Below are 25,853 nucleotides of genomic sequence, written 5' to 3'. Positions count from 1 at the left end.
ACTCACACGTTAACTTACAAAAATTAATCACAGTTTAATCACACTGTTAAACAATAGAATACCAACTGAAATGTATTAAATATTTTTGGATATTTTTACTTTTTTTTCAAATATACTGATTTCAATACAACACAGAATCCACAGTGTAGAGTGCTCACTTTATATATTTTTATACAAATATTTGTACTGTAAAGACAATAACCAAAATAAATAAGTATTTTCAATTCACCATATCAGCACCATATGCAACCTCTTACCATGAGAGTGCAGCTTACAAATGTAATTTTTTTTGTTACATAACTGCACTAAAAAACAAAACAGTACAAAACTTTAGAGCCTACATGTCCACTCAGTCCTGCTTCTTGTTCAGCCAATTGTTAAAACAAACAAGTCTGTTTACATTTATGGGAGTACTGCTGACTGCTTCTTATTTACAATGTCACCTGAAAGTGACGGAACAGGTGTTGGCATGGCACTTTTGTAGGCTGCATTGCAATGGTATTTACTGCCAGCTATACTAAACACTCATTGCTCCTTCCTGCTTTGGCCACCATTCCAGAGAACCTGCTTCCATGCTCATTAAAAAAATGTGTTAATTAAATTTGTGATCAAACTCCTTGTGGGAGAATATGTCTCTGGCTCTGTTTTAGCTGCATTTCGCCATTATTTTTGTGTTATATCAGTCTTGGTGATGACCTCAGCACACGTTGCTTGTTTTAAGAACACTTTCACTGCAGATTTGACAAAAAAACAAAGAAGGTCCAATGTGAGATTTCTAAAGACAGCTACAGCACTGGAACCCAAGGTTTAGAATGTGAATTGCCTTTCAAAATCTGAGAGGGATGGGGTTGGAGCATGCTTTCAGATGTCTTAAAAGAACAATACCCCGATGTGGAAACTATAGAACCGAAACACCAAAAAAGAAAATCACCTTTGCTGGTGGCCATCTGACTTAATGATGAAAAATGAACATGCGTTGGCTGCTCTGCTTTGGATCATTATTGAGCAGAACCCGTCATCAGCACAGACACATGTTCTCTGGAAGGGTGGATGAAGCATGAAGGGACATGTGAATCTTTAGCCCATCTGGCACGTAAATATCTTGCGACATGGGCTACAACAGTGCCATGCGAACGCCTGTTCTCACTTTCAGGTGACATTGTGAATCAGAAGCAGGCAGCATTATCTCCTGAAAATGTAAGCAAACTTGTTTGTCTGAGTGATTGGCTGAACAAGAAATAGAACTGAGTGGACTTGCAGGCTCAAAGGTTTACACTGTTTTATTTTTGAATGCAGGGGGTTTTTTGTACATAATTCTACATTTGTAAGTTCAACTTCCATGATAAAGAGATTGCACTGCAGTACTTGTATTAGGTGAATAGAAAAATACTTTTTTTTTTGGGGGGGGGGTTACAGTGGAAATATTTGTAATCAGAAACAAATATAAAGTGAGCACTGTACATTTTGTATTCTATGTTGTAAGTGAAATTGATATATTTGAAAATGCAGAAAACATCCAATAATATTTAAATGGTATTCTATTATTAACAGTGTGACTAATCGTGATTAATTTTTTTAACCACACAATTAATCGAAATAAATTTTTTTAATCACTTGACAGCCCTAATCTTTATACATCAATACAAACAAGTTGCATATTACCCCTGATGTATCAGGGTGCCACCCATTGCCCTGTACCTGCGGTTTGATCAAAACATCTCTATCTCATCAGCTGTCATCCTGACTTTATCCTTAAGGATGGTCAGTGTATTCCTTTTATCTTTTGGGGAATGTGCTGGTATCAAGGTGTTATGGCTACACGCCCCTTCTGGAATGTGCTTGCAGGAGTGCCTCTGTGCCCGGCCACCTCTCAGGAATAGGTGTTTTTGCATATCAGCCCTGTGCTTGCTAATTCTGTGAGCAGGGCCTGCCTCTTGCTCACAACCTGACTTTGCTTCATATTGGCAAAGTTTTGACCACTACTTTAGTTCAGGCCTCATACCAGGCCTCTGATACAAGGACTTGTCTCAAGCTCTCTTCCTACTGCACATGACAAAGGCGTACAAATAGTAAATGTCCTTGAGAAGGAAAATTGTGTGCGTCTGTGACAGGTTGAGTCACAGAAACCACCTTGGGATTGCCACCTGATGTGCTGGGACTACCTCTGAGCCTGTTTTCCCTGCCATCTTGGGACTTCAGTACCCTGCCTTGTTGAGCCAGACATGCTAGCCTGCTACAAAAACAGGCCAAGGTCTGAACCACATCCCCCACAAGCTGCAGGCTTAACTGCAAACAGCTTAAGAAGTGCTCCTGTCTCCAGCACCCAGATACCCAGTTCCCAATTGGGTCCAAACCCCAAATAAATCCATTTTATTTTGTGTAAAGCTTATATAGAGTAAACTCATAAATTGTTCACCCTCTATAACACTAATAGAGAGATATGCACAGCTGTTTGCTGCTCCAGGAATTAATTACTTGCTCTGGGTTAATTAATAAGTAAAAAGTGATTTTATTAAATATAAAAAGTAGGATTTAAGTGGTTCCAAGTAATAACAGACAAAACAAAGTTTAAGTTACGAAGCAAAATAAAATAAACCACGCAAGTCTAAGCCTATACAGTCGGAAACTAATGTCGGTAAACTCACCTTAAGAGATGTCTCCAGTAAGCTACTTTGACAGACTAGACTCCACTCCCTAGTCTGGGTCAGCAATCACGCTCACCCCCAGAGTTACTGTCCTTTGTTCCAGTTTCTTTAAGGCATCTCTTTGGGGTGGAGAGGCTATCTTTTGAGCCAGCTGAAGACAAAATGGAGGGGCTTTCAGGGCCTTCTATATCCTTTCTCTTGCTGCAACATCACAGCACCAAGATGGAGTCTCTATCCACCTGGGCAGGTCACACGTCTACAAATGATTCAGCTTTTTGCAGGCCGAGGCCATTGTTTACATTTGTTTGAATGTTCCCAGGAACGTTCAGATGTGGATTGGCGTCTCCCAAAGTCCATTGTCAGTTAAGGGTTTCTCGATTGGCACTTACTGAGAATAATCCTTTCTCAAGAAGCTGACCAAATGCTTCACTGAAGCTACTTAGAATCAAACAAATACACAGCCAATATTCATAATTTCAAGTACAAAAATGATACACACATGCAGATAGCATAATCATAACCAGCAAATTACAACCTCCCATAGATATCCCACTTGGCCTCCTCTGGACAAGACCTGGTGCAACTCTAGGATCCTGGCTGCAACAATGATCTATACAGTCACAGTTCATGTCAAAAATGACACAACATCTATTCACCCTTCCTCATAACACAAAAGGAGGAGGCTGGCCAATGAAATGGAAAGGGAGCACACTGTAAACTGATAAAAGGAAAACATATTTTTCCATAATAAATGAAATAATTGTGGAACTAACTTCCCCAAAATACTGAAGGACTCAGCAGTATTTAAAAAAGGATGACACTTTTTAGCAGGGGTCAGCAACCTTTCAGACGTGGTGTGCCGAGTCTTCATTTATTCACTCTAATTTAAGGTTTCATGTCCCAGTAATACATTTTAATGTTTTTAGAAGGTCTTTTGCTATGTCTATAATATATGACTAAACTATTGTTGTATGTAAAGTAAATAAGGTTTTTAAAAAGTTTAAGCTTCATTTAAAATTAAATTAAAATGCAGAGCCCCCCGGACTGGTGGCCGGGACCCATGCAGTGTGAGTGCCATTGAAAATCAGCTTGCGTGCCACCTTCAGCACCTGTGCCATAGGTTGCCTACCCTTGCTTTATAGCGATAATATATCAGACAAAATTAAACACTATCAAGGGGGTGCAGGATTCAGGCTCTATGCCACCTACTTGCTGAGCAGCCTTTCTTGGCCATTCACCAAACCAGCCATTGAACCTGCACTGGGTGATTTAAGCCCCTAGAATCTGAACAAAGTCCAGGCACTGCAACTGTCTTAGGGCCTTGGGGAACAGTCTTGGGGTGCAGATCTTCTATCTAGCACCTACCCCTGTGAGCAGCCACTGGCCAGCCCCTCAGACTGTCCCCAGTGTTTAGACACCCTCTCTCCCAGAACTGCACCCAAAGGTGCAAGGCTCCTGGTTTACCTTTTTAAGGGGCATATGGTAGGTGTGACACATGGCAGGTAGTGACACAGTGCACAGGATTCTAACACAATATTGCCCTTCCTTTGATAGCATGAGAAACATACAGAGCTAGATGAAAATAATAAATGCTACTTCACTTTTCCACCTCCATTTCTTCACCACTCCAGAGCATTCTTTGGCTGGAGTCCAGGTCCTCTTGGCCATTCAGGGTCATCCTGCTGCAGTGCATGGCTTGGGTTCTGAAACATGGTGCCTTCTCCCCACACACACACAGCTTGCCTCCTCTGACCTTGGCTGGTCTGTCCTCGTCCCCTCTCCTGCCCAAACTGCCTACATGGTTCTCTTTGTCTTCTTGACAGGCCTTTCATAGCCCTTCACTGCCTTGGTTAGGTGACTCTCAGATCAGCCTCTTCCAGTGATTCCAGATCCTTACCAGGTGACTGTCATTGCTTGGTGACCACTCCGCTGATACACCATTCTCCTAGGTAGAAGCCAGCTTGTTTAGAGGGATTCCACATCAATGGATGAGTGCTTAAGTCAATGACCCTCTCTCCACAGCCCAGTATCATGACCTGCTGGAATTTCAGTCCAACATCGAGGTATCAGAACAGAGATGTGAAAAAACCCACATCCAAAATGGAGTCTGCAGCCTGACACAGGTACATATTGGGAGCCCTCCGATATCAAACAGAACTCATAAACTGTACCTACAGAGGCCCCAAATCTTCACACAGGGATTAGGAACAAGCTGTTCCCTAGGGACAGATTATTAAGTATGTATTTAGAGCAGCGACTACAGTATCATCCTCTGAAACATTTGGTACTGACCACTGGGAGTAGTGGAACGCAGTCTGATGCACTACAGAAATGCCAGGTGTTCCTACTGGAACATCCATAAGATTTATAGAAATCAGGGTTTTTCAGTAACTTGCCAGCACATGATATAGCAAGTGAACTCTGGGGGCTAGAGAGCAAACACATGGTTTAACACAGATTTGCAAAGAGAATAATCTGAAATATTTTTAATTGATATTTAGGATGCATTATTTTCATATTAGGGCTGTACACGAGACTTAAGAGCCAGCACTGACCGTTCAATGCCCTGTCCATTTTAAGTCTGCAGTAGGACTATTTTAGACCATTATTTATTAGCATTATAAGTAAATGAGTTATTAGCATTCATGGATTCTATAACAGTCAATTTGTTCCTCCGCCCAGAGCCTTGGAAGTGTCTAGTTTACAACTTTCTTAGACATGTCACCATGGAACTAAGTGATTGCCAACACAAATCTTTATAATTAATGAGGATAAGCTTTCACCCTGTTGAGTAATATTTAAATGTATACCGAGCAATAAAGTACATCTCAAGGAGTGCGGTATTTTGATTGAAGTTGGAAGCCGACTCACAGTATGTAGCACTTCTAGTATTGACTTAGCTGCATGTTTTGTGAACGGTGCCAAAACTGCCTTTGGATGGAAGGGGATGAGGGAGGCAAATTCTCTGTCTTGGTCTCTTCCTTTTGTGCTGCTCAGGCAGAGAAAAGGATTTAGAAACCTCCTGACATTCTGCTGCAGAGGATATCTGGGTGTGGAGGAGCAAAGCCAGCACCATTGCTTCCCTCCCTGCTGGGGACATGTCAGGGGGCAGAGAGGGAAGTGTGTGTGCATAATATACCCTGGAAATACTCACCTGGCTCTGGCTCTAAGGGAACATAGTTTAAAGCTGATAGTAAAGAATACAAATCAGAAATTAGGAATTGTAGAAAATTGATAAGGGAAGCCAAGGGGACAGAAGGCAAGCTCTATGGCCAGTAGAGTTATGGACCAATAAGAACGTTTTACAAATATATTAGGAACAAAAAGATTCCTGAGAATCCATTACTAGATGGAAAAAGTAGAATCATCAGTAATAATACAGAAATATTTACTGAGCACTTCTGTTCTGTATTTGGAAAGGGAAATAACCGACAGATGCTAATCTCATCATATGCTAACAGAAGCTACTAAAGTTAGACATTTTTAATCAGCAGGTCCAGATACCTTGCATCTGTAAGTTCCAGAAGAGCTGGCTGGACCTTTAATGTTGATATTCAATAAGTTTTGGAGCACTGTGGAGTTCCAGCAGCCTGAGGAAAGTTAATGTGCCAATTTTTTCAAAGAAGAAATAGGATGACCAGGTAATTATAGGCCCTTTCAATCTGACATTGACCGCAGGCACGGTAATGGAGTGGCTCCTATGAGACACAGTTAACAAAGAATTAAAGAAGGGTAATGTAATTAATGCAAATCACCTGGGTTCTGGAAATAGATCCTGTCAAACTAATTAAATTTTTTTTATGAGATTACAAGTTTGGTAAATAAAGGTAATAGTGCTGATGTAATACACTTAGACATCTGTAGGGCAATTTGATGTGTACTGCCCAACATTTTGATTAAAAAACTAGAATGATATATAAGTAACGTGGCACACTTTAAATGGATTTTAAAAATAGCTAACTGATAGGTCTCAATATGGCTGAAATGGGGATGTGTTTCCAAATGGGCAGGTGGTAAATAATGAAGAGGACAGATTCAGAGTGATCAGGAGCTCTTGATAAATTGGCCACAAGCAAATACTATGCATTTTAACAAGGCTAAATGTAAATGTATATATCTAGAAACAAAGAATGTAGGCTATGCTTACAGGACGGGAGACTATGTCCTGGGAAGCAGGGACTCTGAAAGAGATTTGGGGGCTGTGGTAGATAATCAGATGAACATGATAGTGTGGTCAGATGAGCTGATGCAATCCTGGGATGCAGAAACAGAATCTCACGTAGGAGTAGAGAGATTATTTTACCTCCATATTGGTGCTGCTGTAACCAAGACTGGAATCCTGTGTCCAGTCTGGTGCCCACAGTTCAAGAAGGATGTTGATAGATTGGAGAGGGTTCAGAGAAGAGCCATGAGAATGATTAAAGTATTAGAAAACATATCTTATCGTAACTGAGCTCCTTGAGTCTATCTTTTTATCTTAGCAACGAGAAGATTCAGGGGGCGGCTTTGATTACAGTCTGTATGTAGCTACACGGATAATAATGGGCTCTTCAATCTAGCAGAGAAACTTATAATACGATCCAAGGGCTGGAAGTTGAAGCTAGACAAATTCAGACTGGAAATGAGGTATAAATTTTTAACCATGAGAATAATTAACTATTGGAACTGCTCATCAAGGGTCGTGGTGGCTTCTCCATCACTAGCAATGTTTAAATTAAGATTGGGTGTTTCTCTAAAAGCTCTGCTCTGGGAATAATCTTGGGGCAGAGTCTATGGCCTGGGCTCTACAGAAGGTCAGGCCTGCTCCTCGTGGCCTTGGAGGCTATGAAAGATCAGACCCCAGGAGCTGAGAATCAGGGAGCCATAACCAGCTCCCAGCAGACAGCAGACAATCAGCCTCAGGAGCCTGTCTACATGTAGATGTGTCCTATGCTCTGCCTATGGGGCCAGGGACAAAGCAAGACCACAACCTCTTGTTCTTGAATTGACACTAGTTAAATAGCCTCCTGCCTGCGTTTGAGCAGACTCCTGTGTGCGGCTGCTGCTCTGGGAAGCCTGTGATCTGTCTGAACCCAAGGCGTTCAGGGACAGGAACCCCTATAGAGATATGTTTGCACCAGGGCGCCCAGAGGATTCGGGGGCCTGGGGCAAAAGCAATTTCAGAGGCCCCTTCCATAAAAAAATACAATACTATATTCTCGTGGGGGCCCCTGTGGGGCCCCGGCGCAAATTGCCCCCACTTGCTCCCCCCTCCATGGGCGGCGCTGGGAAATATAACCTTCTGCATCTCGGCACAAATCCAGTTTTAAGAAACTTCTTTACAAGGTATCACTGGTTCTCCGCATCAGTAGTGCTAAAGGCACTAAAGCTCATTAAAGAGTTGGACAAATATGTGCCGTCCAAAACTGTTTCTGGATCGAAAACTAGGGGTTTTTTTAAAGGAGGAAAAAAATCACGGACAACGTCTGTTTTCTTCAAAATCTGTTGTGATTTTTTTAACTGAAAGCTGATGAAATTCGGTCTGCTATAACCTGAATATGATTTGGGGTTTCAGAAGTGTGTGGCCAAATATCTGCTGCTTGCTGCGTTTTGATTGAAACAATAAAAAAATTCTGCTTAAAAAAAATCAAAACTTTTTGAACCACCTCAACTGTGACCAACACCCGAGCCCATCCAGTCAGCGATTTTTTCCAGGTTTCTGATACTCTGCTGGCTTCCTTGACTCATATTCGTTCTCCATAACTTTGGGTTCATTTAGGTTAGAATATAAGAACAGTCATACTGGGTCAAACCAAAGGTCCATCCAGCCCAGTATCCTGTTTACCGACAGTGGCACAATGCCAAGTGCCCCAGAGGGAGTAAACCTAACAGGTAATGATCAAGTGAATCTCTCTCCTCGCCATCCATCTCCACCCTCTGACAAACAGAGGCTAGGGACACCCATTCCTTACCCATCCTGGCCTAAAAGCCAGGACCCGGCTTTAGACCAATTCCACCAATTCCCTTGAATCAGGCCTGTGCCTAAGAGGGCCCTGTGCCCAGTGGCAGGGACACCACGCTGGGCAAGTGGCCAAGAATCCTTCCCTGGCTAAAGGTTCTTTTTTAATTTTTACTCACCCGGCGGTGCTCCGGCTTCAGCAGCACTTCGGCAGCGGGTCCTTCACTCGCTCCAGGTCTTCGGCTAAGCACTTCGCGGCAGGTCCTTCAGTGCCACTGAAGACCCAGAGCAAGTGAAGGACCCACCTCCGAAGGACTAGGAGCACGTCTGGTGAGTACAAGCCCCACGTGTTTTTTTATGTGTGGTTTGTTTTTTTTTCAGTATCCCTGCTGGGGCCCGTTTGAAACTGTTCGAATTGGGCCCCGCACTTGCTACTAAAGCCAGCCCTGCTAATAGCCATTAATGGACTAACCTCCCATGCATTAATCTGTTTCCTAGAGACTGGCTCCATGGGGTCCCTCACAAACTGGAGCTGGTTACGGGGGTTTGTCTTTAGTATAGACTCATAGACTGTAGGACTGGAAGGGACTAGAGAGGTCATCGAGTCAGTCCCCTGCCCTCATGGCAGGACCAAATACTGTCTAGACCATCCCTAATAGACATTTATCTAACCTGCTCTTAAATATCTCCAGAGATGGAGATTCCACAACTTCTCTAGGCAATTATTCCAGTGTTTTAATAACCGACAGTTAGGAACTTTTTCCTAATGTCCAACCTACATCTCCTTGCTGCAGTTTAAGCCATTGCTTCTTGTTCTATCATTAGAGGCTACGGTGAACAAGTTTTTCCCTCCCTCCTGATGACACCATTTTAGATACCTGAAAACTGCTATCATGTCTCCTCTCAGTCTTCTCTTTTCCAAACTAAACAAACCCAATTCCTTCAGCCTTCCTTCATAGGTCATGTTCTCAAGACCTTTAATCATTCTTGTTGCTCTTCTCTGGACCCTCTCCAATTTCTCCACATCTTTCTTGAAATGCGGTGCCCAGAACTGGAAACAATACTCCAGCTGAGGCCTAACCAGCGCAGAGTAAAGCGGAAGAATGACTTCTCGTGTCTTGTTTACAACACACCTGTTAATGCATCCCAGAATCACGTTTGCTTTTTTTGCAACAGTATCACACTGTTGACTCATATTAAGCTTGTGGTCTACTATGACCCCTAGATCTCTTTCTGCCATACTCCTTCCTAGACAGTCTCTTCCCATTCTGTATGTGTGAAACTGATTGTTCCTTCCTAGGTGGAGCACTTTGCATTTATCTTTATTGAACTTCATCCTGTTTACCTCAGACCATTTCTCCAATTTGTCCAGATCATTTTGAATTTTGACCCTGTACTCCAAAGCAGTTGCAATCCCTCCCAGTTTGGTATGGTCCGCAAACTTAATAAGCGTACTTTCTATGCCAACATCTAAATCGTTGATGAAGATATTGAACAGAGTCGGTCCCAAAACAGACCCCTGCAGAACCCCACTTGTTATACCTTTCCAGCAGGATTGGGAGCCATTAATAACTACTCTCTGAGTACGGTTATCCAGCCAGTTATGCACCCACCTTATAGTAGCCCCATCTAAATTGTACTTTCCTAGTTTATCTATAAGAATATCATGCGAGACCGTATCAAATGCCTTACTAAAGTCTAGGTATATCACATCCACCATTTCTCCCTTATCCACAAGGCTCGTTATCCTATCAAAGAATGCTATCAGATTAGTTGACACGATTTGTTCTTTACAAATCCATGCTGGCTATTCCCTATCACCTTACCACCTTCCAAGTGTTTGCAGATGATTTCTTTAACTACCTGCTCCATTATCTTCCCTGGCACAGAAGTTAAACTAACTGGTCTGTAGTTTCCTGGGTTGTTTTTATTTCCCTTTTTATAGATGGGCACTATATTTGCCCCCTTCCAGTCTTCTGGAATCTCCCCAGCTTATGTATATATACCTTATGTACATACTCCACGAACTGAGCATTTGAACTGAGCATTTGAGCTTGTTCCAAATCTGGGATCATCCTATGTTGTGAAACTGAATGCTCAAAATAGCACATGCATGTGAATGGACATAGCGTGTTAAAATTAAATTACCCCAGGGGTTCTCAAACTGGGGGTCGGGACCCCTCAGGGGGTCATGAGGTTATTACTGGGGCAGCAAGCTGTCAGCCTCCACCTCAAACTCTGCTTTGCCTCCAGCATTTATAATAGTGTTAAATATATAAAAAAGTGTTTTAGTTTAAGGCGGGGGTCACACTCACAGGTTTGCTATGTGAAAGGGGTCACCAGTACAAAAGTTTGAGAACCACTGAATAATCCCTCTGAAGCCTCAGGAAATGTAGGGGAGGGGGGGTCTCCCTTGGTAGGGTTGGGAAGGAGGTAGGTGGTGTAGGATATTGCTCTTCTCATGTGAACCTTCTCCCAGTGGCTAATTTTAAATGAAGCTGCCCTCCCCTGACATGAATCTCCCTATGGCACTAAAATTAAATATAGACTATAATTGGCATTTGAGAAGTGAAAGGGATGGGAGCCCTAATGGAAAAGCTAACAGCTTGGCTCTCTGCAAGCCTCAAACTGCTGAATGAGCTTTAGGGTAGGGAAGGCTGTGCCTCCCAACAGCCTGGCCCTGCTCCCTATCCGACTCCACCCACTTCCTGGCCCCCCAACAACCCCCCTCAGAATCCCCAATCCATCCTGCTCCTTGTCCCCTCACTGTCCCCCAGAGACCCTCCACTACCATGCCAGGACCCCACCCCTGCTCCCTGTCCCCTGACTGCCCCAACCCCTATCACCCCCTCGCTGAGTCCTGACAGACCCCTGGAACCCCCTCCCCATTCCCTGTCCCCTGACCGCCCCCCCCAACCTCTGCCCCCTCCCTGTCCCTGGGCTCCCTTCCCCTGGGACAATCCCCCCGGCCCCGGCCCCTTACCCTGGCTCCCTTCTCACCCGGAGCCTCAGCGCATCCAGGAGCTTTGCTTGACAAGGCAGCGTGTCTCCAGCGGGGCCTGAGCTCTGCCCCGCTCAGAGCCGCATGGCAGGGGCAGAGCTGCGAGCTCAGCTCCCTCCGCTCAGCCTGGAGCTCGCAGCCCCGGCCCCTCACGGGACGCTGTCTGGGACGCTGCTGGATGGGCTGAGGCTCCGGGAGAGGGGAGGGGAGGAGACGGGGCCGGGTGGGGCCAGGGAAGGAGCCTCAGCCATGCTCATGGGGGCCCCTGCAGAGCCCGGGGCCTGGGGCAAATTGCCCCACTTGCCCTCCCTCTGGGTGCCTGTGTTTTGCACGTATCATGCCTCAGTTCCAGGACAGCGCAAGAGAACTGTGACAAGAGGGCCTAGGAGTCCTTTCTATCCTCATCACAATGGTAAGTTCCCAGCCATAGGCCTTTCTCTAACCTCCAGGGGCTGTGGGGTCACCGTCTTCATTGTGCCTGATCATCTCCATGGGCGGGGGATTCCCAGGGGCTATTTTTTCTCTCCCTGTCCAGGGGGTTTGCTCCACTCACTGCTGTGGCATCTCCTTGTGGCTCATCTGGGGATCAGCTCACCACGGTGTGTGACATCCTCCTGCGGTTTCTCTGCCCCTGGTCCCGATCTCTCACTCTGCTTCTTCTCTTACGTTCCACAGACTGCAGCGCTTCTCTTCGTGGCTGAGCCCTCCGGCTAGGTTCCCTCCGTCCGGGTAAAAAAGTCTCTCTAGCCAAACTGCCTCAGGCAGTCTTCAAAGTCCACTGCACTGTCTGTGATCCCCACCCCCCCCGCAGTGGCTTGTAGGGGAGCCCAGGGCTGCTCCCTTCACTCTGGGTGCCAGCGAGGGACCCTACATTCGACAGCTGAGGTCCATGCAGGCTCACCCTGGCTGCTGTTTTCCACAGGCTCCTTCCTACTCTTTTCTCTCAATGCTGAGAGCAACAGCCAACTCCATCCCCCTGTGGCAGCCCCTTTCTGTTCTCCTCTCTCTGGCTTTATACAAGCCCAGCCTGGCTTCAGCTTTGGTTAGGGCTGTCTATCTTCACCTAGGTGCAGCCCGTCCTGTCCACTTCCCCTCTGGAGCCATTCTAACCCCTTCTGGGGTGGTGTAGGATGAACACCCCATCACTCTCCACAATCAGCTGCACAGGTAGCATGGCCCCATTTCCAGGAGCTGTTAATCCCCCAGCACAGATCCTTTATCTCCCATTTGGCTATGGCAGAGGGGCTGCAGTTTGCTCCATAAGTGGAAGTCTCCAGCAACCCAGTGAAATATGTCCTACAGCTGCTCCCCTGGAAGAAAGAGGGGACTCAGGGTGAGTGAGGCTGGGTGAAAGCTGTGAGAGGGCAGCAAGAGAACACTGCCCTGAAGGTTCACATGCTCAGCACCAGTTGCAGCATAATTACACTCAGTCGCTAAAGGAGAAAATGCACCCCACCAAATCCACTTGCAAACAGATTCTTGGGGCCTCACCCACCAAGGCCCACGTCTCCTTCGCATGCTTTTCCTGATTCTTGGTGCTCTTTATGAGCAGTAGCAGCAGCAGCTCCCATGATAACTCACTGTGCAGGCCAGCACACAGCCAAGTGCCTGGCAGCCCACTGAACCGACAAACAGCATCTGCATTAAGGACCCAAGCTGTGCCCCCCGCTCCCAAGTCAGCCAGAGCTGGGAGTGTTATGGAGGCAGCAGGCTAGGGTCAAACCATACATCATTCTCTAGTCAACATCAGGATAAAGGGGGGGTTGAGGGCAGTAGTAAAAGGCTCAGAGGATACCTCACAAAACCGCCCCCTTCTCTCACCACTCTAGGAGAAAAAAAATCTACCCAGCTCAAAGATACCACCCCTTACCAATATGGAAGTAGAGCCCTGGCAATGTCACCCTGCTGATCGTATGCATGAACGGAAAGGAAATGGAATTTATTCTGCAGATTGGTTTGGGATTTTCAGAAGAAAGCAGGAACAGTTCCCAGGCAATGGGATTCATTTGGAAGGAAGCTGTCGGAGCAGATCTTACCACTCATGGTTTCCATGGGAGGGGCATGGCATATTTATCTGAGTGCATGGGCTTCTTCTAACCTTCAGCCTTTCTGCTCAATAGCCCCACCAAGAGAGCAGAACATTTAGCCACAAGCTTGTTTTCAGTATGTGACCATTTTTTTTTTAAGGAAAAGAATAATTAAACCCCAACCAGCTAAGCAGACACACTCATTACAATTCAGTCAATGACACTTTAGCAGGGACAGCTGCTGGATGGGCTACAGGAAAGATGGTCTACAAGAGAAAAGAGGATTTGTGCTTCTAGCACTTGGCTGGGCTCAGGAGATTTGAATTCAATTCCAACTCTACTCAGACTCCCCGTGTGACCTCAGGCAAAACACCTGATCTATGACTCAGTCCGCCAGCTGTAAAAAACAAACAAACCATGCATGATAATATTTCCTTTCTGACACCTTTTCTCTTTTTTATTTAAATTGTGAGCTCTTCGGGAGAAGGGACATTCTCTCGCTATTTGTATGTGCAACACCAGCACAATGGGGCATCAGTTTCATTTCGGTAACACAAATACATGACAATGAACAAGAACATTTGAATAGTTCACATCATTTTGTAAATGGCAGCAGTCTTTTCAGCAGCTTGCTCGTTTTCAGGAGGTTCGCTAACTCCTCAGCATCCTCTAGATTTGAGCTGACCCACCTTTAATTCAATCCAGGAATAGAGTCACTGAGAGAGATTGTCACACAAGATAATAGGCTCCCACAGCTAGGTGAATGCTTAGAGAAAGACACTTATTTGAATTTTTATTTGGGAGGATTTAATGAAATGCTGTCAGTTCAAGTTTAGCTGCTAATTAAGTTTTATTTAAAGAAGACTTTGAAAGCAGTAAAGCCTTTTAAAAATATCTTACCACAATAAAAATGTTTCCATTAATTTGAAAGCAGATTCCATTGGAAACAAGTTTTTTTTAGAACAGCATTGCTCTGAAGACTCTGTAACCCGAGCATTGTAGCATATGAGAACAAGCAAACAAAAGGAATGAGAAACAGATAGGTATGTTTACATTATCCTAACTGAGAAATCCAAGGCAAGCAACAAAAAGAAGAATACAATCTCTCAAACCCTTTCCTAATTAGCAATCTCAAGTGTTCGGAACAACACAGGTGAAGACAGTTCTGACTGAGATGCTAGTTTTGGTCTAGCTCAGGCATGCTGATCCATCTGGGGGGCCCACGGAGCTCGCTGTTGGTGCATTTGTCGGGTCTATGCTTTTTAATCTGGCCTTTTTCCTGCAGCTCCCTTCCCCTGGCAGGTTCATCCACCTTGTCACTGTGTTGTTCTTGGTCACTGTGTTCCACAGAGATCTTTTATTTAAACAATTACATTTACATTAGCCCTTCATTGAAACATAATATAACACGCCGTGAGAGCTGGCAGGATGTAAACTGCACCCGGACATGCACTGCGCTCAGGGCCGGTGCTTCCATTTAGGCAACCTAGGCAGTCGCCTCGGGCGCCAGGATTTGGGGGGGCAGAATTTTGCCACCCTCGGCGGCAAGTCGGTGGCGGGGTGTCCTTCCGTGCTCCGGTTCTTCGGAGGCAATTTGGCAGCGGGGTGTCCTTCCGTGCTCCCGGTTTTCTGTGGTAATTCTGCGGCGAGTCCTTCACTTGCGCCGGGGCCCACCGCTGAAGTGCCCTGAAGACCAGGAGCGCAGAAGGATCCCCCCCCCGCTGCCAAATTGCCGCCGACCAGGAGCACAGAAGGACCCCTGCCTAGGGCACCAAAAACTCTGGCGCAGCTCCTGACTGTGCTGTCCCTTGCCTTCCAACATGGACACCTGCCTACCCTCCATAATGACAGCAGCTTCTCCAGCTTAACTGGCTGCTTAAGAACAATCAGGGTTTCTATTTTTCATCCCTCTAATTATGCCATCTGCAAACATTACCGAATTAAAATGTTTCCAGCTCCCCAGGACTTGCCTTGAAACCTCTGGTGATTTTAAGGCCTGTAAAATTCTTTTCCTTTAACGATCTGGCAGTGATGATGGTGAGGTGGGAAAAGGAGAGTCTGGCATTTCTTTACTTGTAAACTATTTTTGATGCATGAACATATGTTAAAACATGTACAAAAAAAGTTAATGATTGTCAGCTAAACGAGACGGACTCCCAGGAACAGAAATATACGTCTCAGCCCTCAGGTGAATTTGGGAATAAACAGATGATCTCTGTACTGTGCCCCGAAGGTTAAACCCAGGCTGTGTTCCGCAAGCAGGGGGAGCTGTTATTTTTCCATACAGAAGGGCACAGAGGTGCACACTAAACAACGTATTTTAAATTGAGACGTGCAACAAAGGAGGAAAGGCTCCCCACATCTCCGGGACGGATTCTGTAAATCAAAGGAGCTGGAATCCAGATCTGCAGGGACAAATTCATCCCTTATACTGAGGTTGTCCCAGCTGGTGGCCAGCTACCAATATGGACCATCCTGACACCCAGGAACAGCTAGCACGTGGGAACACCTCTCCATGCCTTCCTCCTGCAGGGAATGCCCTCCATTGGAAGCAGCTTTTGCAGTAGGCCCAGCAGAAGGGTGGCTATGCCATCTCTGGGCCTGTGATGGCTTTACATCCAAGCTGGCATAGAGTGGCCATGGGGCACTCATGAACGGCGCCCTTTCCGGACAGAACACAAAATGGCAACTGCCTCTAGCCAACAACTAGGAATTTAAAGGTGCAGTACATAAAATCCCACATGACACCAGTACAACTACTTACACCACAGCTGTGAGCTCTGGATCTGAGGCCCTCCACTGAGAACTGCCTGTCGCCAACCCCTAGACAGTCAAATTTGGGGCACTTAGCAGGAAAGCAACTGCTGATCTCACAGTCCTAAAAACAAACCCAGCATTGCAAAAATGCTCTGTCAGCAGGGATGTCCTGGCAGAGATGAGCCATTCAAAAGCCATATTGTTCTCCCCGCTGAAATGAATCAAGTGAAATAACTGTTTAAAATGAAAGCAAACGTTACAACTCCCTCAAAAATAATAAAAAAGAATATATAAAAACAAATCACTGTTGGCTTCCCAAAGCCAGAGTGTGACGGAATCCTTCTGTCAGCAGACTGCACATTCTCTACCAAACAACTCAAACACCAGAAAAGCCCTGGTCTCAGATGACAAAATAGGTTTCTCTCTTTGAACTCTGTCATTATGCTTTCAGTCCCCTAAGACAAGGGTTTAGCACATGGGTAACACAGTGTGTAGTGTGTGGCTGGCCCCGTCCAAGCTCAACAGCCAAGCCAGCCCTCAGTCCACATTTTGCAAATGTCTCCATCTTTATATTGGACTCAACCCAAATCCCAGATTCTACCCCCTCTTCACCTGGGGTGATAAGAATCCATTTTCAAATGAGACGGTTTGAGTTCATCACTGTTCGGTCCCAAATCTGCACTGTGTGTGTAACTTAAGGACCTCAGTGGGTGTTTGGGGAGCACAAGGAATGCAGGATTGGGCCACACGTAGAAGATTTGGTGACACCTAGGTCCCATCTGTCCTTTGCCTGCAGGATGTAGTTCTTTGTGAGGCTTCGTGTGGAGGCGGCCTGGGAATGACAGGAAGCCAGACTAAACAGTGGGTCCTTTCTGGCCTTAAACTCCATGATAAACCTCGGGAAGTGAACAGTAGCATAGCAGCTCAGATGACTTCGTTCCTCTTTTGTATGGTGAGACCTTTGCCGGACAGCTGCCTGGGGTCAGGTGGCTACTGGTCAGGAGCAGCATCTTTGTCTGTGTCAGGCCAGTAGCTCTGCCTATTGGTCAGGGGGCAGTATGGTGACCAGGTAGCAAGTGTGAAAAATCAGGACGTGGGTGAGGTGTAACAGCACCTAGACAAGACAAAACCCTGACTATCAGGACTAGCCTTATAAACTCAGGACATCCAGTCACCCTAGAGAGTTGGCCACACTGCGCTCTAGGCAGACTCAGGTCCAAAATTTTTACAGCCTCTCTCATGCTCCTCAGTTGCATGAGATTTTACAAGGTGTTCTGGTTTTGGCTTCTTCCACGTTTCTAGGGTTCAGTTCCATGAGGATTCAAAGGGATTATGTTGATTGTTCACCAGCTCCATAGCTCAAGCGGTGCTCGCTGGAAGGATGGTGTTTGAATACGAATGTAAGGGGACCGTTGCCCCCTTACTAACATTCAGTGGGGGGGGGTTGGTTGGCTAGCTCCCAGCACTAAAAGATTGGGGAGAGGCCAATGCTCCAGGTCAGTCTCAGCCTCTGAGCCTGATTGACAGGGTGGGCAGACTAATCAGGGAGTCAGGAGTCCAGGGGGGTCCTGGCCTCCGTTTGAGCTGGAATTGCCTGGGTCAGACAGAGTGGGGCTGAGATGAGGAGAGAGAGGGGGCCCGAGCTGAGCTGGGGAGCAGAGCTGGGCCAGATCCAGAGGGGCCAGAAAAGCAGCTCAGGAAGCAGGTCAGAGTTGGGAGCAGAGCCAGAGATGCAGCCCAGGGAGAGCAGATCCTGTGCTGGGAGCAGAGCTGCAGCCCCAGTGCCAAGTGTGGTGAGGAACTGGGGCCAGCCAAGATGGGACCTTGAGCAAAGTGTCCAGAGCAGAAAGACACCCCCAGCCAAGGGTCCTTGCAGGCCAGACTGGGAGGGGGATCTCAACCCGACGGTGGGGCTGACGCTGGGAAAAAGGGTCCCACCACCCAAAGCCCGGAGGTGCGTGGCCACCACCATTGCAAGTGTCCAAGCTGCAGCGTCCCTGCAGCACAGCCAGGGCCTGAGGAGACTGGGACCTACAAGGAACAGACTGTGAAGTGCCCTGACGTCCAGAGACATTGCTTGTGACGTTCCCTGCCACAGAGCAGGGCCATGTGTTTTCCTTTAACCTTTCCCATTTTTCCTTATTCTTTTCTTTAAGTTAATTGTGAAGTAACCAACTTGTATTTGCTTTAAATTGTATGATGTGATCAGTGGGTCAGGGAGGTGCCCAGTGCAGAGAGAGCATCCCGGAGCGGGGATGCCCTAGCCCCTGGTCCCAGGCGACCACAGCAGGGTTGGAGGTCAAGCCCCCCAGGAATCCTGGGCCCAGCCTTGTCGGGGATACGATGACTCTGCCAGACAGGAGAGTGGAAGGGGAGTCCTTGACGGCAGGGAGGGCTCTGGGTAAATGAAGTGAGATTGAGGACTCGGATCCTTTCATTAGCCCACTTCACCGGGGTAGCGCAGAAGCCAGGGAAGTTCCCCACAGTAGCAGGACCATTCCCTCGCTTACACGGAGAAGAAAAGGATGAGCTGCCTCTGCCACATTTATTATAATGTTAAAATACTAGAAATCAACCACAGGAAAGCAAGGTTAAACTGTATTCATGGAAAGAACAAAAGTTGAAGTCAGTAAAGTTCAAACAGGAGAGGAGATTTTTTTTTAAAAATGAGGGTAATTAAGTATTGAAATGGATTACCACGGGAAAAGGTAAACACCCTATAACTCGGAGTCTTTAAATCAAGACTGGGTGTCTTTGTGCACCCACCATTTGTTGGACTGAACCCTGGAATGACAGAGAAGTCCCAGGGCCTCTCCTAGGCAGGATGGAGCAACAGTAGTAAACATTGATACTGTGAGGTCACACACATCGCAATGAACCTTCTGGCCTTAACAGCTCTGGAGTTTGTGAAATGAATCCGACCAGTTACCTTTCTAGTTCTTCACTGCCACCACGTTAAAGCTGAGTTACCCAGTGATCGGACTGGCTCAGGATGGGTCCCAGGGAGTAATTACTTTTGATAAGGACCAAGTTATAACTATTTTTATGATATTTCACTTTCTCTCAAGCATATTGGAATCAGACGCAGATACAAATAAGATACTTTAGTTTAGCAAAATGCAGAACTATCATTGTTTATCATCTAATTAAACTTCCAGCTGTTACATTTATTGTAATTTGATTTACTGGTGCATTCTGAATGAATCATAAACATATCTGAAACAAGAAGCTACTACAACTGTACACAGTGATCTAGAAAAGAACAGCTGCTTCCTTACCAACTGGAAAGCAATCTGCAGTTTATTTAAATAACACATGAATTATTTATAGGTAGGCTCTAGTACAGAGGTACTGACGTAAAGACTACTCAGAATAGAAAACAAAAGCAAAATTTAAATGTGGCTTATATGTCAACAGATCTGTAAGAAGTCTAAAGAAATATTTCCCTTGTTTAGTACAATAAATTAGATTTTTTTCCCCAGTTGGCATGACTTTTTCTGTGCTAAAGTCAAGTGATTGATTAGGATACATAACTTCCAGCATCCTAAATATTTTCAGCATTGATTTTGAGCCACCGTTTAGTTGAGTAAATTTAGGGTTTAATCTAATGAATAAGATAAGATGAAAAACTTTTAACAAAGTCAGTCGCCCCCAAGTGCTGCCTCTGGCTCAGGCATGGCTCTTGGTCCAGTTTCCCCTCTTCAGATCTCCTCAGTGAACGCCATCCATGGCCGTCTCTCTGGTTGAACACTCTTCCTTTGGGTCTGGGCTAATTAACATCAAAGTTGAATACAAAACTCAAAGTCTACAAAGTCTTCCTCGCTTTTAGCAAGTCCTGCCCAGCCCTCCCTAGCTGGAATGTTCTTTTCTTCTTCCCAGGAGCTGCTCTCCTTCCCTCAGCCCTCTGTACCCGGTCTCAAATCAAGGGTCTCCTGCCGGAGGTTCCTGCTCACTGCAGCTCTTCAGCAGTCTCTGCTCCAGCTTCCTCTCCCTGTTTCTTGTTCCTCTCACTCTTTGTAGAGACTCGCTGCCCTTTGTCAGCCCTAACAGGCCTGTCTGCACTGCAATTAGACACCCCTGCCAGCTGACTTGGGCTCACAGGGCTCAGACCATCCCCGTGACTCTGTCCAAAGTGGTTTTCAATAGGGATTGGGTTTCTGGAGGAATAAAGGGTTTGCAAAGTCTCTGCTTCCTGTGGAAAATGTCATTTTTGTTGAAAAGTTTCTGACCAAAACCAGGACATTTTGCTTATTAGACAAATATTTTCAGGTTTTGTTTTTTCCAACAAAAAGTCAAAACTTTCAGCAGGGTAACAAACAAAAAAAGTCATTTTCACAATAATTTTCTGCGGAAAAAGCATTTTCTGACACACTCTACTGCTGGGGGCAGAGAGGTAGGGTAGTACAACTCCTGTTTGTTTGATGGGAGTTGTGCTTGAATACAGACTGCAGAATATGACTCAGCAGTATTGTTTAATTTGAATCCAAACTGAAATAGGGAAAGTTTGAGATCAGGGCTGGATCACATGCATCTCCAGCAGCTTATTCATTTACATTTAGGGTAAGATTTGAGTTGAGGAGCATGAGACCAAATTAGAGTCAGATTCAGACTGAAGTATGACACTGTTGAAATCTCTTCAGCAGTTCTCACAAGATTTCAGCCTAAAATTGAAGTTCTGCCAGTGTGAATGGTGGAAATTTCCCACAAGCACCTGCTTTCAGGACATTTGTACAGTCTTAGTTTTGAAATTCTGTGGGCATGGTTCACACAAGATATTGGCTGAATATGAACCAGAACTAGTAAATTCAGCCCTGCTAGTTTTGACTCATACCTGAAAAGGGAAACTAGGGAGATAGGAACAGATTTTTGGAGTCCAAACCTAAACATCTCCTGCCTTGAAATCCCAAGAGATTTGGAGTCACGATTCTAGAACGACTTTCATTACTATGCAGATCTGCGGCTATGCAGAGAGGCAGTGCGGAGATCTAGTGGAGTTGTCTGGACACCACATATGTTGCAGTGAATGCTGAGCCCACCTGACTTGCCGATAATGGAGAATGGCTTGAGTACCATATTTTAAAAACAGAACAGGACTTACAAGAGTGGAAATCAGTCCACTCTTCGCATCCACCGCCAGGCAGGGCTGCTCCACTGGCATCACACCAGCTGAAGAACACGTTTCTCTAACGACGTGTTTAATTGACTGTGCTACTGGAGATGCATCAGAATGGCCCAAAATGAGCATGTTATTACTTTATTTTCCTGACACAGTGCGCCCCCAGGTACACCTATAGCACACTACTAGTTTTTTCTGGCCAGCATAACCAATATAGATTTAGTATCTCTCTTTGTTAAATAAGAGGAATGTTTACAATAGCTTCTGGCTAGAACATTTACCAAGTGAGCGCCTCAATTTGTCTGTCCCTGTCTGTCTCCCTCATTAAACTTTCATGGCAACCAAGGACTAACTCTCAGTCTCTCTCCTGTAATCACAGTCGAAACATGCTCGTGACTCAGTAATTTGCTTCTGAATATTGCTGTTATTTTCAGTAGCTCTGCTGATGCCCACATTTGGTGCAGTTTGCATGATCATGCAGCTTGCAGTTGCCAACATGATTCTTTTTTTCCTTTGCCTTTGCAGACTCCTCTCCATTGTGAAAAATAATGGGATTAACAGCCAACCTATCAGGCCGAATTTAAATCATAAGAGGCTTATTCACTGGAATGGAAAAGTCTGGCAAGCAATTTGTGTCAGCCTCGTTCAGCATGTCAATAGAAGACCTGTGCCTCACCAGAACTAAACACTGACAAACAGGCGGGATCTGGAACCCCAGATTTTAGGCTTGTGAGTTCCCTGAAGATTTGAGGCTTGTGTCTTGAGCACAGCCATTGCTAATGCACAAGGAATAGTGTCGGTGCAATACAGGGGTTACTATTCACAGCATTGTAACACAGTACATTCTGTAACGATTAACTAGTAGGTAAGAAAGCAACTTTCTCAGCAGTATTCACCATTAGTGAATACTGATGATTAGTCTATAAGGAGCCACAGGATTCTTTGCTGCTTTTACAGATCCAGACTAACACGGCTACCCCTCTGATACTTGACACCATTAGATGTGTCTGTTCGAACCAGTAATAACTCATCTGTGTACAGCATGGCCATACAGAAGCCAATACAACAGCCAGACTTCTAGCTTTAGCTCATTGCTCTGAGAATGAGAATTTTTCCTAGAGTTTATGCATTTGGTAGAGCTGTGCTACACTCAGTCTCCCATTTGTTTTCTCTCTCTCCTTATATTTGTCAGGATCAATTTGCATTCAGTGACAATATGAGGGTTCAGGCACCCCCTACATAACATCCGACCAAGGCACTGTAACAAAGGAGGCTATGAAACAATATTTCCTGGGGGAGGACAGCACTCCATTGTGGTTTTCTTTGTTTTCTTTTTTAGCTAGGTTTTCATGGCCTATCAACCCAGCTGGTTTGACTTCCAAGGTAAATGGTAGGGCCAAGGAAGAGTTTTCCTATTAGGCAAGTGCATTTTTGTTTAGAGTCAAATGGAGCACAAATATAAAACAGAGACAGAGAGCGATTCTTTATGGTTTTACAGGTAACAGTAACAAATTCTCTCATGCCCACTGATATGACCATTATTATGACCTTGAATCCCTTCACTAGTTCCCCATGTGTGTAATTACAAAATAGACACCAACAGGAACAATGTTGTAGTGTTAGAAAGTGTTTTTGGACAACATGGAAGACTGTGAGGAGAGCCCTATGCAGCACAGTTATCCACACAGGTTTAACCAGCAAACCCACAACACCCCCCTACAAACATAACATCCGTACATATACTGTGTTGTATAGAACTCTGGTAACAAATTCTAAAGGTCTCCTGTGATTGCTGGGAGCTTAATCACAGGAGCATGAGACTTTGGAAGAAGCAAATTTATGTTATAAACCTAAGGAAAGAAATATTTTAACATCAAAAAACAGCATTTTTTTACTCCTAAAATACAGTCCCTGATTTACTGACAAATAAGCCTAGAAAAGCATACACCAATAAACACCATGGACTGTAAATATAAATGAGAGAGAATTCTAAATGAGGCATTTATTTCTTCCAAGAACACAAAGGAAAAATGAAGCAGCATATTTCCTCTCTTGAAAAGTAATTCTATTTGTTCTGGCACATTCATTTTTGTGTGTGTTTGTTTACAACTAAGGTAATTTGCTGAAAAAGTATGGGATTGGGGCAGATACAACTGGGTCAAAATATTAATTTCTGCAACCCAAACTGAATCTTTAAAACCAAAACAATTGTAGCTCCTGGAATAAGTGAGAGAATAAAAGTGTGAGGACAAAAAATAATTTAGCACCTGATTAGCAAACTCTGCTGTTTCTGTAATGTATATTTGTTTATTTACCTTATCTCTTTGTTTTATTTTACCCAAGTACACTATCGTCATACTAATTTGGAGCATGTCCATTTTAGGTTTTAAAAGTGGGTCAGTGCACCCAGAAAATTCACACCAAACTGCACTTCCTGAACACACACAGGCAGACTTGTCAAAATATTCTCATCAGCTGAGTAAATTTTTGCTGGGAGCAAAAACAACAGCCTGGAAAACACAAGTGCCCTGCAAGCTATCAATTAGCCTTTACATTACAATAAACTTGTGTCAAAGAGAAATTACTTCCATGTTGTGTAAAGAAATATTGCTCTGCTTGAACTTAGAGAAAGGTATAGCTTAGAAAAAATCTGTGGAGACAACTCCAATCTCCTCTTTAGAAAGAGAAATATTCTTGGCTATATAATCAGGATAATTGGCTCATATGAAAAATTCAACAACAAACTAAGATTTGCACTCCCCCACAATGAAACAAACTGTACCTCTGAACAAAAGGTACCTGCAGCGAGACTCTCTTCTGCTTTTTCTGCTTCAGAACTGGGCTCTTGTTCAGAACAATGCTACAGCATATGCTTAATTTTAAAGCACATAAGTAAGTCCCATTGAAGTCAATGGGACTTGACTATGGGTTCCCTTCCCAGCCCTCTCTGATCCCCTTTTGGGGTTAGTAGCACTGACAGCTGCACTGGCTAGGAGCAATCCTTGCACCCAAACTTGCTCAAGGACTGCAGGAGTGGCCAGCCTTTGTGAGGGGGTGCAAATTGACGGGAGGAGTCAGTCAGTCAGTAGACAGATACTGGGCTTCATGGACCTTTGGTCTGACCTGGTACAGCCATTCTTATGTTATGTTCTTATGATGAGATGATGTGCACAACAAGTTTATTGTCCTACAAAGTCCAGGAACAAAGCTGCATGTTCTTGCACACTGGCACCTGATCTAGTAACTAGCTTTGACCATGTATGCAGCTATTAATCACTGATGTAGCAGGCAAAGAGAGTTTGCTAAAGCAATCCAGACAACTACTTGCTGGGAAAGTTGGCTTTCCGTAGCTGCAGTGTGAAAACACCTACATGTGCCTGATGCATCTTTGTGCCCGGTAAGAGTTATGTTTGTCCAAAAAGATGGATGGAAGTTTTGGCTCTAACCATCAGTTCTGGGGTTTCCCCCACCAAATACAAGGGGAGTTTACACACTTTTCAGGAATGCCAGAGGTTTCATTCACTTTCTAGAATAAACAGCACCTAGCTAGCTCCAGAGACCATCAGCTGGGTAAGACCTCTCTGATTGCTTCCAATTCTTCACATCTTTCATCTGATTCACCGCTCTGTTTGTCATGTGCAGCACACTAGGGTTCAATCTGGTTTTGTCACACCCATTGCATTGTACAAAGCAAAGAATGGGTTACTCTCCTTCCAGCAGATTTTACAGCTGTAACAGAGACCCTGAAGTAATGATGGTGGTTTGATAGTTTGATAAATAAATCCAATATAATTCATGCAAATTACTAATGCAGGTTAAATAAATTATTCCTTTTTATTTACCTGTTGAGGTAGATATGAGGAAATCTCACTCAGCGGAAGTTGCAGCATTCTGTGATCTCTCTAAGTGAAAGTAAAGGCATGTCACATTCCAGTTTGTCTAGTGAGGCATGCCGCAGTCCAGGTGAAATGTCACAGCCAAAAAGCCAGCCTGGGAAATGTCCCTAGTTTAACAGCAAGGCACACCACATGCCTCTAAATAATGCAGGCCTAACTGTGAAATGGTGCAATCCATATTGATTGGCTATATAGTACTACTGAGCTACAAGCCATTTGTAATTAAAAGAGCTTTAAATAAGGTAGGAAGGGTGTGTGAAGTTTCTAAAAGGTATAATATATTTTCTGTTCATGCTATGTCTGTGGTGGCTTTGGGCTTGTAATTTCGGCAAAAGATTTTGAATTTGTCACATAATTCTAATCTTGCTAACTCTGCCAAAGTCTCCAGTAAAGAAGTGAATTGGAAGTAGAACTGGCTGAAATATTTCACCAAAACTTTTTTTTTTTGCACTGAAAAATGCAGATTCAGTTCA

The 25,853-nt window shown here is 44.8% G+C and overlaps 1 long non-coding RNA gene across 1 annotated transcript; it reads left to right on the top strand.

The window, feature by feature from the left end:
• The first annotated feature begins 1,160 nt into the window (after nucleotides 1-1,160).
• Nucleotides 1,161-25,793, top strand: LOC115658084. The gene is made up of 3 exons (XR_004002148.1): nucleotides 1,161-1,197; nucleotides 4,668-4,768; nucleotides 22,010-25,793. It is a non-coding gene; the product is annotated as an uncharacterized LOC115658084 (long non-coding RNA).
• The last annotated feature ends 60 nt before the right edge of the window (nucleotides 25,794-25,853 follow it).

This window comes from Gopherus evgoodei, chromosome 9 (genome assembly GCF_007399415.2).
Source record: "Gopherus evgoodei ecotype Sinaloan lineage chromosome 9, rGopEvg1_v1.p, whole genome shotgun sequence".
NCBI lineage: Eukaryota > Metazoa > Chordata > Testudines > Testudinidae > Gopherus > Gopherus evgoodei.
Note: the sequence above shows the minus strand (reverse complement) of the source record. Positions and strands in the feature narration are given on the sequence as shown.